Genomic DNA, 17,680 nt, shown 5'->3' with positions numbered 1-17,680 from the left:
GACATTTAATGGTATTAAAACGTTTTATCTAAATCCAAACCCTAAAATCTAACGCGTTTAAAACGTTTTAAAAACATTTTTGTGTTTGCTGGGATTCTTCCCCTGTAGAGGTTATGATGATATTTTTAAATGATCCAACTTTAAAAATCATTTTCTCGAAATTGTAATTTTGTGGGATAGCCCGGTCGCCTCTATAACTCGGTTCGGTTAACATTACTGTACCAAGTAGTAATTACTATAAATTATAAGAATACTCAATGCAGTTGTATTATTATTTAAGTTGTAATTACTCAATTAAGCAATTAAACAAGTCGGAGTGGTGCCTGTGCTATCGGTGTTTGTGTTCAAATATATTGAAAAAAATGAAGCGTACACTTATGGTATGAGTTCAATACTTGAGACATCAACGTGCTCAAGGGTCATTGTAATGAGTTTTATATGATAAATATGTGTTTTGATGTACTTTTGTTTTTGTAATTTTGAGTATTGTTTTCTCTAATAACCGAACATTAATCAAATGTTAATATCCAAAAAATGTTTGAACGGGAAAATAATGATAGTGCACAGTGCGTGTTACGTTGGGGGCGTGTGTATACCCTCAGTGCAAACATTTTGTGTGGGCCTCCGGGTACTTGTAAGCGTACTTTACTACCAGACTTGTATGTGTATAGGCATTCACCCGGCATTCACCATGTTTACTATCGGCAAGTACGCAATTATGCGTGTATAGGAGGAGTTGGTGATGGGTTGTGGTGATGCGGGTGGTATGGGGCTCTTGTGGGTGGGGTGTATGTACGCACATAGCTATCGCATATAATTTGAGCCCCTTGTAAAGAAGTTGTAATCACCTCATATTGCTATAATATCAACCTTAACACTGACCGCGATGTAAACGAAAATACTATTTGTGGAAACTGCCAGACTGGCTTTATTTGGACATGGGGTACCTATATGTCATAGTTTTTCATTTGTGCAGTTTGAGGTTTATATATAGTTTTCTCAAAATGCTAATTCAAACAGAAAACCGTTTGTGTGAGTAAAAGAACGTAAAACGAACATTGACGAGCATCCATGGATTTATTAAAATACCATTTCTTGTACTAGGGCCGATCCGGCGAAATATGACTGGCGCATTAGGTTGAGACCAATGTTTGAATAATTCAGCCCATGTGAGAGTCACATCCCTGATTAAACATACTTTACTAATACAAACGAATTACGAATCGCACACAGCATTTCCAATGATAATGATGATTAGTGATAAGATGCAACCTGAATTGAATTTATCCATGTTTAATGGTAAGTATTTAAGTAAAAGAAAATCTCCGAACTAAAACTGTATTGAGTCGGTTCAAGAAGTAGGGTGGGTTGGTCAAGGACAACCAAAAAGTTTCGTTGACAAATTTATCGATATTTTTACAAAGCATTTTTGCACACAAACATTATGTAGTCAGAGGTTTCCGATGGTATAAAAATTTCAACTTTTTTGAGAAAAATGGGAGATGAGGCTATTATCAATGGATCACGAAATGCCCCTTTAAAAGGTGAGGGTTTTTTCTTTCTTTTCTCATAGCAGCTGCCACGTGCATTTGAGCTCATTTTAATTGGCTAGATTTTAATTCACAAAAAGAAATATATATATATATATATTATTTAATGAAATAGAACATTAACAAACGAACATTATCAAACATAGAGAAAACACACGTTCCGTGTCATGATGACAGACAATTCATTAATGACATGACCTACTTACCATGCTTACATTGCATCACAATGAGGACAAAGATCATAAAGTCCAGAGTTCACTCTTCATTTGTCATTTTCAATGCAAAGTTTTGAAATAGACCATGGTCCAATGATAACAATGAGTTTTGAAAGTACCATGGCCCAATGATAACAATGAGTTTTTAAATAGACCATGGCCCAATGATAACAATGAGTTTTAAAATAGACCATGGCCCAATGATAACAATGAGTTTTGAAATAGACCATGGCCCAATGATAACAATGATACTTTTTTTAGATATAAATTGACTTTATATTATTAAAAACACACCAAAAATATAAACATCATGATTCATTTGACGCTTTTTAATGCTCACCTTAAACTAGGGGTTCATCAATAGAATAAACTTTGATCGATTGTTTATTTATTTATTTATTTCATCATATTTACCCAGGGTGGCCCGATCAGCTAAAATGCTGTTCTTACACGGGGCCCTGCATAACATTAAAAAACATACAGATACATGAGTATTATAATAAAGCATAAACATATAAAGCACAATTTAAATAGAGTATACCAATTTACAAGTACTTAAAATAATACAATGTTAAGAACAAATCATTACAAAGTAGTACTAATATTGGAAACTCAACATGGCACAATAAGCAAATATATTGCACAAATCCGAATCAAAAGCAAATTCATATTGAACTCATATTATCATATCACCCCCAAATATCCAAAAACAAGTTTTCCCAGCAAACACAAAACGTTTTCGACAATCGCAAAAGGTTAGAAAAGGTTGCCAGAAAATATTTAAATGTCGGGTTATATAAAGGGCATATAAAGAGTATAAAACGTTTTCATAACATTCAAAAACATTTGTCGATAACCTATACTGCAAATAATCTAACATATAATGTTATTTAAGTGTTGACAAATATTCGGCAACATTTAAAAAAATATTGTTGTAGTGTGTTTTCATACAAAACATTTTAAAACGTTTCCATGATCTTTATATAACCCGACATTTAATGGTATCAAAATGTTTTTATCTAAACCAAAACCCAAAATATATATAACATGGTTAAAACTTTTTAAAAACATTTTTGTGTCTGCTGGGATTCTTCCTCTGTATTGATTATGATGACATTTTTAAATGATCCAACTTTAAACCTCATTTTCTCGAAATTGTAATTTTATGGGATAGCCCGGTCGCCTCTATAACTCGGTTCGGTTAACATTACTGTACCAAGTAGTAATTACTATAAATTATAAGAATACTCAATGCAGTTGTATTATTATTTAAGTTGTAATTACTCAATTAAGCAATTAAAGCAAGTCGGAGTGGTGCCTGAGCTATCGATGTTTGTGTTCAAATATATTGAGAAAAATGAAGCCCACACTTATATGGTATGGTTTCAATACTTGAGACCACAAGGCTCATTATAATGAGTTTTACATGATATAAATATGTGTATATCTGTTGTTTGTAATTGTGAGTTTTGTTTTCTCGAATAACCGAATATTAATCAAATGTTAATATCCAAAAAATGTTTGAACGGGAAAATAATGATAGTGCACAGTGCGTGTTACGTTGGGGGCGTGTGTATACCCTCAGTGCAAACATTTTGTGTGGGCCTCCGGGTACTTGTAAGCGTACTTTAGTACCAGACTTGTATGTGTATAGGCATTCACCCGGCATTCACCATGTTTACTATCGGCAAGTGGGGTAGGGTGGGTTCTTGGGGGGGGTGTATGTACGCACATACCTATATCGCATATAATTCGAGCCCTATGTAAAGAAGTTGTAATCACCTCAAATTGCTATAATACCAAACTTAACACGACTGACCGCGATGTAAACGAAAACACTATTTGTGGAAACTGCCAGACTGGCTTTATTTGCACATGGGGTACCTACATGTCATAGTTTTTCATTTGCGCACGTTGACAATTCGAGGTTTATAATTTTCTCAAAATGCTAATTCAAACAGAAAACCTTGGCGTGAGTAAAAGAACATAAAATGAACATTGACGAGCAACCACGGATTTACTAAAATACCACCCGTTTCTTGTACGTAGGGCCGATCCGGCGAAGTATGACAGGCGCATTAGGTTCAGACCAATGTTTGAATCGTCCAAAGTCACATCCCTGATTAAACAAACTTTACATAATGCTAACGAATTATGAATCGCACACAGCATTTCCAATGATAATGATGATTAGTGATAAGATGCAGCCTGAATTGAATTTATCCATGTTAAAGTACTACACCCTCGATAAATTTGTGCCTATTTTTGCATTTTTCTAGAAATCTAATAAAGCAGTGGTATCACTAGTTATGTATATTATAGGGGCAAGGAATCCAATTACTGCACTGAAATTTCAGTGACCCAAGACAAGTGCTTTGTTATTTATGATAAGAAATAAGGTACAGCTAGCATGTACCTCGTTTCCTATCATATATACTAAACCGCTTGTCTTGTGTCACTGAAATTTCAGTGTAGTAATTGGATTCCTTGCCCCAATAATATACATAATTTTGATTACCAGTGTGTTATTATTTTTGAGAAAAATGCAAAAATAGTCACAAATTTACCACAGGGGTGTAGTACCCCCCTTAAATGGTAAGTACCAGTACCGTATTTAAGTAAAAGAAAATCTCCAAACTAAAAATATTTTGAGTCGGTTCAAGAAGTAGGGTGAGTTGGTCAAGGACAACCAAAATTTTTTGTTGTTGCTAAGTTTCGTTGACAAATTTATCGATATTTTTACAAAGCATTTTTTTGCACACAAACATTATGTAGTCAGTGGTTTCCGATGGTATAAAAATTTCAACTTTTTTGAGACAAATGGGAGATGAGGCTATTCAAATGGATCACGAAATGCTCCTTTAAAAGGTGAGGATTTTTTCTTTTCCCATAGCAGCTGCCACGTGCATTTGAGCTAATTATAATTGGCTAGATTTTAATTCACAAAAAGAAATATATAGGCTAACATTATAATAAAATAGAACACGAACATTATCAAACATAGAGAAAACACACGTTGCGTGTCAGGATGACAGACAATTCATTGATGACATGACCTACTTACCATGCTTACATTGCATCACAATGAGAACAAAGATCATGAAGTCCAGAGTTCACTCTTCATTTGTCATTTTCAATGCAAAGTTTTGAAATAGACCATGGCCCAATGATAACAATGAGTTTTGAAATAGACCATGGCCCAATGATAACAATGATACTTTTTTTTAGATATAAATTGACTTTATATTATTAAAAAAAACACCAAAAATATAAACATCATGATTCATTTGACGCTTTTTAATGATCATCTTAAACTAGGGGTTCATCAATAGAATAAACTTTGATCGATTGTTTATTTATTTATTTATTTCATCATATTTACCCAGGGTGGCCAGATCAGCTAAAATGCTGTTCTTACACGGGGCCCTGCATAACATTAAAAAACATACAGATACATGAGTATTATATAAAGTATAAACATTATAAAGCACAATTTAAATAGATTATACCAATTTACAAGTACTTAAAATAATACAATGTTAAGAACAAATCATTACAAAGTAGTACTGATATTGGAAACTCAACATGGCACAAAATTATAAGCAAATATATTGCACAAATCCGAATGAAAAGCAAACTCATATTGAACTCATATTCTCATATCACCCTCAAATATCCACCACTACACTACTCCCCTTTGGGCTTGATTTTGGCTAAAATATTTCATTAGAGAATTTTATAAAGTGTGCAATCCCTTTCTTGATTTTGGCTACAATGTTTGATTTGTAAACTTTATAATACACTGGGTAAAGTGAGCTCTCTCACATTTTGTCAACTTTTCTTGATTTTGGGTACAATATCGTGAGAATTTGTCAACATCTAAGTCATACACAGAAAAAAAACAAGTTTTCCCAGCAAATACAAAACGTTTTCGACATCATTCGCAAAAGGTTAAAAAAGGTTGTCAGAAAGCATTTAAATGTCGGGTTATACAAAGGACATATGAAGGGAATAAAACATTTTCATAATATTTAAAAACATTTCTTGATAACCTACTGCAAATAATCTAGCATAATAAGTGTCGACAAATATTTAGCAAAACAGTTTGCAAAAAAATATTTGACAATAACATTTTGAAAACATTTTTAAAAATATTGATGTAGTGTGTTTTCATACAAAACATTTTAAAACATTTCCATGATCTTTATATAACCCGACATTTAATGGTATTAAAACGTTTTATCTAAATCCAAACCCTAAAATCTAACGCGTTTAAAATGTTTTAAAAACATTTTTGTGTTTGCTGGGATTCTTCCCCTGTAGAGATTATGATGATATTTTGAAATGATCCAACTTTAAACCTCATTTTCTCTAAATTGTAATTTTGTGGGATAGCCCGGTCGCCTCTATAACTCGGTTCGGTTAACATTACTGTACCAAGTAGTAATTACTATAAATTATAAGAATACTCAATGCAGTTGTGTTATTATTTAAGTTGTAATTACTCAATTAAGCAATTATAGCAAGTCGGGGTGGTGCCTGAGCTATCGGTGTTTGTGTTCAAATATACCGTACTCACTCGATAGTTAGCACATGTGCTTACTATCGAGGGCTTTTGAAAACGTGCAAAAACGGAAAAAAATGAACAGCGCCATCCACAAAAGTGACAAAAGTGTAAAGGGTTTTGAGCAAATCATCGATACACATAGCTATATACGAACAATTAAACCTACAAATTTGTGTGTTAACTACATTAGCTCAGTTGGTAAAGCGACAGAATTTGAATCATCTTAAGAATAGCGAACTGAGCAGGAGTTCGAGGCTCGTTATAAACTTTTCCGTTGTTTAATTTTTATTTTGGGGTTTGAGCTTTTCTTGATAAATTTAATCTTTTTTTGCTTTGTTTTTCATTTTGTTTCTTTATTGTTTCTTATTTGCTTTATTTTGTTCTTTTCTTTTCTTTTTCTTCTTTCTTTTTTGTTCTATTCATACTGGGGTCATGTGCTATTTATTCAACAATGTAGTTGGGTATACCCTCAATGTTAAAATGAGATGGTCATGGTCCTCTTTGCCATTACGCTACAGAAATTCCATATTTTTCAAAGGCTCTGATGATGGTTCCCTTCTATCAAATGACTATCATTGAAGACTGAGTTCCGCAGTCTATTTCAAAATACTGACTTCGTTTTACATCAAGAAGAACACAATAACTGCGACTTAAACGTGATATGGACATGCTTTTTAACCGCAAAGAAATCGTTTGCATTTTATAATTTTAACCTTATCCATTATACTTTTATGATTTTGTGCAATACGATAAATAAAAAAAACAAAGAGCGTGTTTATAGTGAGCCAGATTATGCGGTATTTAGCTGGACTGCCACGCAGTCTATATTTGTTTATGTTTTACTAACCATTGCAAATCTAGACTACGCGGTAGTTTAGCTAAATAACGGAAAGATTGTCTCACTATAAACACGCTCATTGTGTAACATGTAAAACCCCGCTCCGATTCAATTGTGCCTGTTACATTGTGTGCTTTATTGAATCAGGGACCTTGTATAGAGGCCCTGCATGAAATTATCGATTGGCTCCAGACAAAGGATTTGAACCGGTGTCCTTCACCGTAGTTATAGCGGAGTGCAGTCCATTCAATCAAATGTTGTCATCAACCTATTTGATCGTAGTGCAGGGTTATGTGTGTGAGACGAACTGTCATGGTAGATTGCAATCATGCTTTTATTGAATGCATTTGAGTAGTCCGCCATATTTACGGGATGATACGTCACATGCAAGGCCTCTCATGGCCTCTATATGGAGGGACTGTAAACGGCTTCCACCCATTGTACCATGCGAGTTGCTGCTCTGGTTGCTGGTTTACAAATTATCTTCAGTTGAGCAAATGAATAATACATTGATCAATAGACCCTGGTACGAATCCAAGCACAGTTACAACACAGCGCGTGGCTTGTCTTGTGCATGGCGAAATGAGCCTACATGTTTGCCTATAATTGCCAACATAAATCTTCAAAGAACATCATCTTAAGAATTATTTCAGTATCGAAATCAGTAGGAATACCAAGCGTACGGTGTACCCATTCCAGAAAAAATATAATTTTGTTTGTTCTAGCATTCTGTATCTCCACAAAATTATCATATTTTGTCTTCAAAATCCTATGTAAATGATTTTCCATGCTACACAGAAATTGGGTTCGACAAAGAATAGACATTTTACACAATTTTACATAACTTAAAAAAGATATTGGAATATTTTGATGTTTTTTTTATATTTAGTAGGGCAACATGAGTAAATAATAAAATTCAAACATAGCGCACTCGGCGCAACTCGCATACAATCGAAGGTCGAAAAGATAATATCTGATAACAATAGCTTGACAATAGCTATCAATAATCTTTTTCCAGTCCCTGATTGAATGGCCGCCAAAATACGCCAACAATGACATAACAGCAAGCCAAAGACGAATTCTGATCACCAAGTGGGTTGGAGAAGTATGGAAGGACATTACAATGAAGGGAACCAGACATAGACCTACTGTACATACAGTGTATTTCGAGGAGCATAACAAACACCAATTGGTGTCGTATGACCTTTGACATGCATGCATTCTTTTGTCGAGAGTGACATGGTCTTTTAATTCGTGCCGAGTGTCCTTGTCAGACTTGACTATGCATCAGTGGTCATGAAAGGATTCAATTAACCTCTGCCCCAGTAATCCCAAGCTATTGTCTGAAATTGCTCCTCGGAGATGTATCATACTCCTCAAATGATAGTCATATAACGACCAAAAGATAAATGACTGACTATCATTGAGGACTAAGTTCCACAATCTAGGTGAGGCTGAGTCCTATCAAAATCAAACAGGAAACAATGTTGTGCCTAATTTTAACACCGGGATTTTTTTCAAATGTATATCCAAGAACTATGTTTTTATTCAAGATTTTTTATTCAACATTACTGAAAAAAAAAGTTTTTTATTTGACCGAGTATTTTCAAAGCAAAAACGCGTATTTCTGAATTGTGCTGAGTTCAACATGTATCGACGACTTTTACCACGACTATGCGTAACAATTCGCAAGGGAAATGTTACGTGTAATCCGATTATCACCGTCAGCTGGATCACGCTTTTGAGTTCTGCACCACGATCGATATGATCGCAACACAAAGTCTATGGCATACAACGCTATTTATTGTTCTATTGTGTCCCAGCAGCTATGTCTGCCATTGAGGTGTAGCATGGGTATAGGATGCATGAAATTGGATGTAGGGTTGAAATTTTAAAGTTGATCCAATTATTCGCCAGCGAAGTGTTACGTGTAATCCGATTATCACTTTGTCTATTAGAACGAAATGAGCGTATTTATTTGCCTTCAAAAAGGTGCGTGATCCAGTTACCAAGGAGTTATGTAACCACTCCACTTTTAATCCAACTGATCTTTAATTGTTCCTTTGGTTAAAATAAATAAATAAATAAATAAATAAATAAATAAAAAGCCCACAAAAAAAACCTTCAAGAATTGTCAAATGTAGGTCTATATTCGTAGTTAAAAAAAGACCTGTAAAACAAACATGGCAGAGAAAAAAAATCTAAATAGTGAAATACTGAACAGATTTGAACTTCATCGAGTCTCGAAGTCCGGCGTTTTCCAAACTGAACTAATGGGGTTCAGACATACATTTGCAGGTTGAATTGTTCGTATATAGGTATGTTTTGAATAAATAACTCATGACCCCAGTATGAATAGAACAAAAAAGAAAGAAAGGAGAAAAAGGAAAGAAAAAACAAAACAAAATAAAGCAAATAAAAAACAATAAAGAAACAAAATGAAAAACAAAGATTAAATTTATCAAGAAAAGCTCAAACCTTAAAATAAAAATAAAGCAACGGAAAAGTTTATAACGATCCTCGAACTCCTGCTCAGTTCGCTCTTCTTAAGATGATTCAAAGTCTGTCGCTTTACCAACTGAGCTAATGAAGTTAACACACAAATTTGTAGGTTTAATTGTTCGTATATAGCTATGTGTATCGATAATTTGCTCAAAACCCTTTACACTTTTGTCACTTTTGTGGATGGCGCTGTTCATTTTTCGTTTTTGCACGTTTTCAAAAGCCCTCGATAGTAAGCACATGTGCTAACTATCGAGTGAGTACGGTATTGAGAAAAAATGAAGCCCACACTTATGAAATGGGTTCAATACTTGAGACCACAAGGCTCATTATAATGAGTTTTATATGATAAATGTGTTTTGATGTACTTTTTTTTTAATAATTGCAAAGCAATCTCCAAAAATTGTTTGAACGGGAAAATAATGATAGTGCATAGTGCGTGTTACGTTGGGGGCGTGTGTATACTCTCAGTGCAAACATTTTGTGTGGGTATCCTGGCACTTGTAAGCGTACTTTAGTACCAAACTTGTATGTGTAGGCATTCACCCGGCATTCACCATGTTTACTATCGGCAAGTACGCAATTATGCGTGTATAGGAGGAGTTGGTGATGAGTTGTGGTGACATGGGGGTAGGGTGGGTTCTTGGGGGTGGGGTGTATGCACGCACATAGCTACATCGCATATAATTTGAGCCCCTTGTAAAGAAGTTGTAATCACCTCAAATTGCTATAATACCAACCTTAACACTGACCGCGATGTAAACGAAAACACTATTTGTGGAGACTGCCAGACTGGCTTTATTTGGACATGGGGTACTTATAATAATATGTCATAGTTTTTCATTTGTGCAGTTCGAGGTTTATATATAGTTTTCTCAAAATGCTAATTCAAACAGAAAAACGTTTGTGTGAGTAAGAGAACGTAAAACGAACATTGACGAGCATCCATGGATTTACTAAAATACCATTTCTTGTACTAGGGCTGATCCGGCGAAATATGACTGACGCATTAGGTTCAGACCAATGTTTGAATAATTCAGCTCATACATGTGAGAGTCACATCCCTGATTAAACAAACTTTACTAATGCAAACGAATTACGAATCGCACACAGCATTTCCAATGATAATGATGATTAGTGATAAGATGCAGCCTGAATTGAATTTATCCATGTTTAATGGCGGAAGTATTTAAGTAAACGAAAATCTCCGAACTAAAAATGTTTTGAGTCGGTTCAAGAAGTAGGGTGGGTTGGTCAAGAACAACCAAGAATTCTTTCTTTTTTTTGCTATTTTCGTTGACAAATTTATCCGATGGTATAAAAATCTCAACTTTTTTGAGAAAAATGGGAGATGAGGCTATTCAAATGGATCACGAAATGCCCCTTTAAAAGGTGAGGTTTTTCTTTTCTTTTCTCATAGCAGCTGCCACGTGCATTTAAGCTAATTTTAATTTGCTAGATTCTAATTCACAAAAAGAAATATATAGGCTAACATTATAATAAAATAGAACATGAACAAACGAACATTATCAAACATACAAAAAACACACGTTCCGTGTCAGGATGACAGACAATTCATTAATGACATGACCTACTTACCATGCTTACATTGCATCGCAATGAGGACAAAGATCATAAAGTCCGAGTTCACACTTATTAAAAAGAAAAGGATTTGTCCTTTTCCTTTAGTACTGTAGGCTAATAGGCCTGATCGACATGCATGATTTCATTTTCAATGTAAAGTTTAAAAATAGACCGTGGCCCAATTATAACTTTTTAGATAAGTCTATCCTAATATCATTAAAAAAAAGATAAACATCATGATTCATTTGACGCTTCAAGATGATATATTATTTTTGATAAATATAAAATGAATATAGGCGTTCATTCATTAATAGAATTACCTTTGATCGATTGTTTATGCCGCCCGGGGCCGAGCCGAAGGCATAAACACCAATAATGTCCTCAATTCTATGACCCCGCCGTTCAGGCCACCGTTCATGCATTCCCCAACATTCGGTGATTGTATTCTAATTTCATCAAATGTGATTTTCCTGAGTTAATCTTAAATAGCAGGGCAGCCAGCATCCCACAGGGGTAAGGGAGGCCACTGGGTGTGACCAGCACTTCGGACTGTTCACATATGGGCCATTGTCTCAAGATCCATAAGGACTTCTAACCCCGGTTCTAACCAATACATGGTTTACCCACAGATTCTAGAAGGATGTGGATTGCCAGATTCCAGATTGACGCCTCACATCGATCACACACCCACCCCATAAAGAAACACATACTCCGCACACTTTACACTCAAAAACTTATTTGGTGCATTTCTTAAATTAAATTGTTACCTCAACTTCTCACTCGTGTTCATTACACTAATTATTCCAAATAACTTGTGATAAAAATCATTCAAGAATATGATATTTTTGTGCTGATTACGAAGGCTGACTTTAAAATTGTCAGAACTATATTACTTTACTGCCGTGCCCCGGTTACTGCCCTATATTGACAATAAACTACGGTATTTAGCTACATGTCTATACATCGGGTCAAGTGGACTAGTTATCCCACATTTTGCCCCTTTGGGCTTGATTTTAGCTAAAATATTTCATTAGAGAATTTTATAAAGTGTGCTACCCCATGCAACTTTTGGCAACTTTTCTTGATTTTGGCTACAATATTTGATTTGTAAACTTTATAATACACTGTTTAAAGTAAGCTATCCCACATTTTGTCAAAATTTCTTAATTTTGGGTATATCGTGAGAATTTGTTGAAATCTAAGTCATGCACAGACAAAAACAAGTTTTCCCAGCAAACACAAAACGTTTTTGACATCATTCGCAAAAGGTTAAAAAAGGTTGTCAGAAAACATTTAAATGTCGGGTTATATAAAGGGCATATAAAGGGTATAAAACGTTTTCATAACATTCAACAACATTTGTTGATAACCTACTGCAAATAATCTAATGTTATTTAAGTGTTGACAAATATTTGGCAAAAAATATTTTACAATAACATTTTGAAAACATTTTTAAAAATATTGTTGTAGTGTATTTCATTCAAAACATTTTAAAACGTTTCCATGATCTTTATATAACCCGACATTTAATGGTATTAAAACGTTTTTATCTAGATCAAAACCCAAAATATAACATGTTTAAAACTTTTTAAAAACATCTTGTGTTTACTGGGATTCTTCCTCTGTTATGATGATATTTTTAAATGATCCAACTTTAAACCTCATTTTCTCGAAATTGTGATTTTATGGGATAGCCCGGTCGCCTCTATAACTCGATTTATAGTTTGAGTTGCTTGGGCTTGCACTAAAAATTGATTTGTTTTGTTAACATTATTGTATCAAGTAGTAATTATTAAAAATTATAAAAAATACTCCATGCAGTTGTATTATTATTTAAGACCTCAAGGCTCATTGTAATGAGTTTTATATGATAAATATGTGTTTTTATGTACTTTTTTCCTTCTAATTTTGAGTATTGTTTTTTCGAATAACCGAACATTAATCAAATGCTAAGCAATATCCAAAAAATGTTTGAACGTGAAAATAATGATAGCGCATCAGTGCGTGTTACGTTGGGGGCGTGCGTATACTCTCAGTGCAATGAGTGCAAACATTTTGTGTGGGCCTCCGGGTACTTGTAAGCGTACTTTACTACCAGGCTTGTATGTGTGCAGGCATGTTACTATCGGCAAGTACGCAATATTAATTACCCGGTATGGTGATGGGAATGTGGGTATGGGGTGGGGTTTTGTGGGGTGGAGTGAAGGGTGTATGTACGCACATCGCATATAATTTGAGCCCCTTGTAATCATCTCAAATTGCTATAATATACATGTACACATACCGTATTATACATACATATCAGCTCGTTTTGTATGGGGAGGGATGAATACAACCCTAACACTATATCCGCGATGTAAACGAAAATACAATTTGAGGAGACTGGCTTTATTTGGACATGAGGTACCTGCCGTAGTGTTTCATTTGCACACATTGACAATTCGAGGTTAGTTTCTCAAAATGCTCTTAAGGGATCTAAAATGAGCGTTTATTGCGTTTCGACAGTATTTTTGTGGGACATGAGAGCACCTCAGACCTATCGAATTGCATTCTGAATACGAAGCATGTCTTTCTGATATCAAATAATTTTCATTTTTGAAAATCACAATATAATACAAATTTTATGACAAATTATAAAAATTTGATATTTTTCAAATTTTGATATATAACAGTCCTCGAAGTAAATTATATAAATCTAATGATATATTCTTAAAGTGTATGTAGCAGGGAGGAAAAGCCGACGGTCAATTGAAAATTTTGACCTTTCATATTGAAGATATGGATTTTTTTCCCAAAAAAGACCAATTTTTTTGGGTGTTTTCAATACGAAAGGTCAAAATTTTCAATTGATCGTCGGCTTTTCATCCCACCTACATACACTTTAAGTATAAATCATCAGATTTATAAAGTTTACTTCAAGTACTGTTAAATATCAAAAATATCAATTTTAATGATTTGCCATAAAATGTGTATTAAATTGCGAATTTCAAAAATCAAAATTATTTGATATCAGAATGGCATTCTTCGTATTCAGAATGCAATTCGATATGTCTGATGTGCTCTAATGTCCCACAATAAATACTGTCCAAACGTTCATACCCCAGCCCTTAAATTCACACAGAAAAACTTTGGTATGTGTGCGTTCCACCCTCTTCAAATTGACCGCGATGTAAACGCTCGGGGTGTTTGCGTAGTGTGTTTATTCAAATTGAAAAAAAGTATTTTGTTTTACAAGTGACGTCATTTCACTAACAAACATTACACTTACAAGCGTAAAATAAAAACAAAAGCTGATATCAAGCTTAATTTTGTTTGACGTATACATTTATTTCATATTGACGATAACAATTAATGATGACTTGGATTGTATCAAGTCGGAACAGACAAAAACGATACCATTAATGATACCGAATAGACGAGAAAATAGTAAGTTATGAAAGCAATTGACGACGGTAATTTAAATAACATAATTATGCTTAAATAAATCCCGGGAATTCATTTACAGGAATTGTTCCGTATAAATCTTTATAAAATTAGGTAAATATTAGCAGATTATGAACAATTCGACTGCAGAAGTGTATAAGCGCAATAGCTGGCCTGTGAACATTTGGCAATTTACACACATTATTAATGTGTGTAAATTGCTATATTGTACTCATCTACAAATGGTAGCTACACATATGGCAGCTATTGCCTTACCCACTTGTACTTATGGCACTGAGCAGTCGAATTGTCTATAATTTTATTCCTACGGAAATTTCATGATCATGATGATTTTGACACGTTCTAAAACAACAAATTTATTTGATTTTTTTTCTCGCAACCATGTGTCCTAGGGATGACTGGATGTAAGCAAAGGTATGCATTGGATTGCTCGGTTATAGAGTAAGTTGGTGATGACGAGTTTTCAGAATTGCCTCCTTTGGACTTATTGGATTAGATTATGTCAAATTATATTACGTTAATTATTATAGAATATTTTATGAAACAGATCTGACAATTTGTCAACAGAAATTTCCGTACAATTACTGCCCAAACATTTTTAAACAATGGATGGTATATCTGAATTAATGCACTGTCCCCGCTACAAAATAGTAATCGGTGTCGCAAAATCTAATACTGATTTTAGTTACAGGAATATTCTAATATGAACCATATTCTGTAAGCTGAACATGCTGAACTAGAACTAAGCAGAAATAACTTTCATTTTTTTTATACTAACATAATAAACCTGAATATATGCTGCAGGTATTTCCATTGGGGATTTGCCATTTTGTCTAATAACATTTAGTCTAATATCCATTTCGTCTACATCCATTTCGTCTAAACCCATTAGGTCTATATCCACTTCGTCCAATAATCATTTTGTCTTTTAACCATTTGCTCCGATAACCATTTGGTCCGATAACCATTTAGTCTAATAACTAATAAGTCTAAAACCAGTTAGTCTAACAACCGTTTAGTCTAATAGCCATTTGGTATATAACCAATAGGTCTAATAGCCATTTGGTCTAATACTTAGTTGGTCTACACGTCATTTAGTCTTGCAAGCATTTAGTTTATTAATATATAGACTAAATGGTATTAGACTAACTGGTTATTAGACCATACGAGTATTAGACATAACGGTTATTAGACCAAACGATTATTAGACCAAGTAGTTATTAAATAAATATTAGACCAAATGGTTATTAGACTATATGGTTAGTAGACACACCGGTTATTAGACCAAACAATATTAGACTAAATGGACATTAGACTATATGATTATTAGACTAAGTGGTAATTAGCCTTTCTGGTAATAGACCAATTGAATATAGACTAAACGGGAATTAGACGAAATGGTATTAGACCAAATGGCAATAAACCTTTCCATTGAATAATTTGCAATGAAGGATTGGAGAGTATGAAGACTGTATCTAAAAGGAAGCAATTTTCCTACAGCTCAGACATATCCCCAATTCCTTCAGTACCGTAGCATAAATATTATATCAATCGGTCCTTAAAACTTGTAAAATACAGGTTTCTGTTAGGCCGAATAAAAAAGTAAACATGTTTCATCTCCCCTCCCGCTTCCTTTTTTGAGGTTTCTTCAATTATATTGTAATTTTTTGAAATTCAGTTATAATTTTTCAAAAAAATATGTCTAGGAAGTAGAGATGCTTTCTATAGCCTTGCGATATACAAAAAATGGAAGGTTTTGTGATAATTACAGGGGCCTATCTCTCAGAAAAACAAATAAAAAGAGGCCTCCTCCTTTTCCCAGGCATTATTATGTACACTAAAATAGCTCTAATTATGGGTATTTACACTGATTTTGCGATAAAAAAAAGCCCACTTTTCCTCCTTTTTTCAAAAAACTCGACGTGAAACATGTTTTTTTAATTTTACTTGGCCATAAATATATTATAATGAATTGTAAGCCTTTCATATATGAGGGCACGAGCACAGTCGTATAGGAGCAGGCCCCTTTAATTGACGCACTGTACCTACCTTGTACCAGCACAGTGTCAAGTTTAGTTAATACAATATGGAAGATATGTTACTGCCGCTGAAACAAAAATTATTTAACATTTAGTTTATACTTCATTTTTAATTCCCCATTGAGCATGGTGAGTATTAATTCGAACATTTCCAGTACCATCAAATTTCAACTTAAGGGGTACTACACCCCTGGCGAATTTTGTGCCTTTTTTGTTGTTGCATTTTTCTCAAAAATTATAGCGCATTGGTGACAATTAAGATATGTATATATATTATAAGGGCAAGGACAGGACTACAACTACTGCACTGAAAATTCAGCAACTCAAGGCAAGCAGTTATTGATTTATTGATCAAATATTGGTTTTCCCTCATTTTTGCCTGTAACTCCACAACTGTTGTCTTGCTGAAATAAAATGTCCAGTGCAGTAGTTGTAGTCCTTGCCCCTATAATATACATATCTTACTTGTCATCAATACTCTATAATTTTTGAGAAAAATGCAAAAATAGGCACAAAATTGGGCAGGGGTGTAGTACCCCCTTTAATAAGTCCTTATCATCCTCCGAGATGAAATAAATAAATAAATAAATAAATAAATAAATAAATACGAAGTAGGTAAGGCTGACTTGCCAGTAAACAAAGTGCTCGATAAATAAATAAATAAATAAATAAATAAATAAATAAATAAATAAATAAATAAATAAATAAATAAATAAATAAATAAATAAATAAATAAATAAATAAATAAATAAATAAATAAATAAATAAATAAATAAATACCGGTACATATATTTACACATTTTAATCGAAAATCTATTCTATAATTTATGCAGATCTCAGGAACTCAGATAATTCCGATATTTCGCCCATTAGACGGTGAGTCAAAGTGACGCACTTTAGATAATCGTGATAATGTTGGTATTTATATTCTTAGTGTCACT

The sequence above is a fragment of the Amphiura filiformis genome, chromosome 12, assembly GCF_039555335.1.
Source record: "Amphiura filiformis chromosome 12, Afil_fr2py, whole genome shotgun sequence".
Taxonomy (NCBI): Eukaryota; Metazoa; Echinodermata; class Ophiuroidea; order Amphilepidida; family Amphiuridae; genus Amphiura; species Amphiura filiformis.
Note: the sequence above shows the minus strand (reverse complement) of the source record.